The sequence below is a fragment of the Eutrigla gurnardus genome (genome assembly GCF_963514095.1).
Source record: "Eutrigla gurnardus genome assembly, chromosome: 13".
In the NCBI taxonomy this organism is placed as follows: Eukaryota; Metazoa; Chordata; class Actinopteri; order Perciformes; family Triglidae; genus Eutrigla; species Eutrigla gurnardus.
In genome coordinates, this window is record NC_139936.1 from 22,508,230 (window position 1) to 22,511,934 (window position 3,705).

General features: G+C 40.6%; 1 long non-coding RNA gene across 3 annotated transcripts; it reads right to left on the reverse strand.

The window, feature by feature from the left end:
* Positions 1-1,126: 1,126 nt before the first annotated feature.
* LOC311023100 lies at positions 1,127-3,106 on the reverse strand. Of its 3 annotated transcripts, none has more exons than XR_014598178.1 (5): positions 2,636-3,106; positions 2,318-2,506; positions 2,100-2,166; positions 1,760-1,925; positions 1,127-1,571 (listed from the first exon to the last, which is right to left on the reverse strand). It is a non-coding gene; the product is annotated as an uncharacterized lncRNA (long non-coding RNA). The 3 variants fall into 3 exon arrangements; XR_014598179.1 differs by having other exon boundaries at positions 2,632-3,106; XR_014598180.1 differs by having other exon boundaries at positions 2,318-3,106.
* Between the last annotated feature and the right edge of the window lie 599 nt (positions 3,107-3,705).

Sequence of the window (3,705 nt, forward strand, 5' to 3'; positions counted from 1 at the left end):
CCTGTCATTTTCTTCATCCTTGTTTGTCCTGTTCTTCCATTAATTTGACTCAATTAGATCATTCTAATCCAAATGTTATCTAATCAGTGGCAGCTGGCGGCATGGAGATACCTTAGACTTATGATAATTTACTATTCAGGCACTGACTTAACATAGCGATTTCTACCAGACATTAACATCATGAGTCATCAAACACGACTGACATTTACCTCTAGTCGTCTGTAGGTAACTTCGAAAAGGGTCGTAGAAAAGTCAGAATTACAGAACAAAAAGTACGAGACTGGACCAGAAGAGAACACAGAAAATGAACAAATTCTGACTCATCTGATAGACTCTTCAGATCAGCCTTTATAGAAACCACCAATGAAACGATTTAGAAAAAATCATCAGCTGACAGTCTTAAGCTGCATCTGCAACCATAACCTGATCAAATTGCAGCAATAAACCTCAGCAAGGGCAACAGTAAATACAATAAAATACATTTACAAGACAAAATATCAAAAGTGGATGGGTATAAATGCTTTGAAATGTGGTGGCAAAGCTCATTGAGTCAAAGGAGCGCCAGCGTAAAATTACTGGTAATGGGTGCAAAATCAACCAGAACTGACATCCCTACACATTATGCAACACCCTCCTAAAACACTATGAATAGACTGATACAAAACTAATTGCCCTCAATCATCACATATTACACACTAGGTGGTCTCTATCTGCACTCTTTTTTCTCTTTTCTTCTTACTGCCTGTTTTCTGGTTGTTTCTGGGCATCGGCAAAGACTGTTTGGACCCCATGTGAGGGTGTAACCCCCCAGCCTATGAGCAGGGTGTGCAGTGCCCTCTCATTCGCCCTTCAGCGTACTGAGGCTCAAGGTATGTGCACTGCAAAATTTTACGCTGTGAATTCACAATAAATTATTGGATACATTTTGCATGACTTTCACAGTAAGGATTACAACAATATATTGTAAATTAAGTCACAGCAATTTACTGTGATTTCAGTATTGTGATATTACAATGCATTGTTGTAAAAGCACAACTGTATACTGTAACTTTACAGCTTCTATGGCACCGCAATTACTGTGATATTACAGTACATTACTGGGGAATTACAACCTTTTGCTGTACATCATTACAACAAGGCCCTGTACTTTTACTGTGAATTCACAATAAATTATTGGATAAATTTTGCATGACTTTCACGGTAAGGATTACAGCAATTTACTGTGATTTCAGTCTTGTGATATTACAATGCATTGTTGTAAAAGAACAAACAACTCTGAGGTAAAGTCAATGTTAGCCCAATGGCATATTTATTAACAAATAAATATTTTTCAACATACAGCAAATGTCAAGAAATTCAAGAATACAAGAAATTCAACTTCCTAGTCAAACTTTCCAAAGCAATCTTAAAATGCAGATAAATTGTGCAGAAACTTGCGAGTGAACTACCTGTCTCACTATGATGGCCACTCAAAGTCAATAGGTTTCCTCAAAAGGGCGTTTGCATGAGGGTTCATTGTTGTCCGCTTCTTGGTCTTTGAGCCTCTTCCAGGATTGATGCCCAGGAAGCACCTGTTAATAAACAAAGATAGTTTCAGTTTTAAATAGATTTATGGATGAGTTCGCGAGATCAGGATGGTCTCACCAGGCTAGCCTCAGGTACCTCCATTGTCAGCAATTTAGAACTCAAGATAATCATTGAGTTGGAAGCCTGTACTATAATGTGAATTACAAGGTTAAAAGAGATCTTTATACAATACCTTTGAATGAACTCCAGCGTCGCCGATCCAGCAGCAGGATACTCGAGGTTGAAGACTGAATAGCTGCTGAAGAAAGCAGCTACTCCGTGTAAAAACAAAGGGTGTGGGCCCATCACGACATGTCCCTCGATGGATATCAGCCATCCAGAGGGCTTCATCATGTCACCTGAAAATGAATAGATACAACATCATGTGTTATGAGCACTTTGAGATCTGCTTCAGATACAAAGGGCTATACAAATGTAATTTGTTATCATTATTTATTGTGGTGATGTAGATTTCTAGAATCAAAACAAAATACTGAGTTAGAAATGTTGATACTAGATCCAAGTAACATTACCTTGAATGATCAAGCAGGAGGTGCTGGGGCATTCTGGAGTACTGATGTCCACAGCAGTGGCACATGGCTGTAACATAGTAACACACAATAGCATGGATTTAACATTAAAGGATAAATATTGTTCATTGGTCAGAGGTAGTAAATCATACAAGGTAATAAATGGCGTCTAATGTAATCACTCATTTTACATTTTAAATATTTGAATAAAAAATCTTTACATTTCAAGGATGCGTCAGGTGGTAGAGCTGATGGGTCAGGTGGTAGAGCTGATGGGTCAGCTGGTAGAGCTGATGGGTCAGGTTGGTAGAGCTGGTGGTATAGGCCCAGCAGCCTGCAGGTAGGACCTCTGCTTCCTAAACATGAATTTGCAGTCCTGTGTGTTTTCTGTAGCAGTCAGGCACCCCACACTAGTAATAATAGGGGGCATTAGTATGCTGTTTTGTGTGCTGAACGAAGTTATACACATTCTCATACACATGCTCACATCCAACCAATTTACAGTGGAACATTGTGGTGCATTTTAACTCGTCACCTACCTGATCTATTTACCTGATAGCCTGACACTGAACAGGATGGTTAGCCTGGCCATCTGATGACCTGGAAAAAAGAAAAAGGAGAAATTACACAAAGGCAACCAACAATATGAATTTCAGTTTGAATGCAGATTATGATCATGAGTATGTTGTAAAAAACATGATCTGTACATAAATGTAATGGACATTTTTGGAGTTACATCACCTGTGTACGGCAATATTATCCCTAGCTGAAACTTGACCAAGAGCAAAAGCGTTTTTGCAGAATAGTAGCCTATCCATGCATGGCGAGCAGCTGGTCTATGTGGAATATCTCTAACGATGCAGGGAGCCGCTACATGCCCCATAGACTAGCTAGTCATTAGCCTGCTTAGATCGGCTACCGTTCGGCAAAACCGCTTTTGCTCTGGAGTCAAAAACGAACGCGAAAGTAAGTGAAAAAGTTTGTGCTTAATGTCGCTACGTGTACTCTACAGTGCGTTATGTTCGGCCATGTTGCCCCGGTTTGATATGAAGCTGAACTGGAGGATGCGGGTGTATTGTTAGCTTCGGCTAACACGGGTAACCCACTGTCTCGGTGCGGAAAGACCACTCATGAGAGGAGAATAGTGACGGCGACGTTACGCTAATATGCAGCAAAACACTTCCATGTACCCCCGCACACGCTAACCCAGAACAGACCAGCCCCGCGAGCGAACATGACGACAACAGTACCAGTAACAGTCCGGAACGAAAAGACATCCGAGTGGAAACAACGGCCCGCTACGGACCAGTTCGGCTTCAAATCAAACCTGGGCTACATGGTCTAACCATATAACACATTGAAATGTACACGTAGCGACATTAAACACGAACTTCTTCGCTTCCTTTCCCGTTCGTTTTCCTTCTTATTTCTCTCTCGTCTTATTGTTCTTATCTCACGTAGCAAATCGTTGCTAATCGTGCTAGCAGCCGTTTGCTAGCTAGTATTATTACTACTGCTGTTAGCAAATGCTGTGAGATAACGTTCAACAATTTCGGGCACTTGCTAACAAAATATGAACTGTGTCATGCGAATAACGTTCATGTGAAAG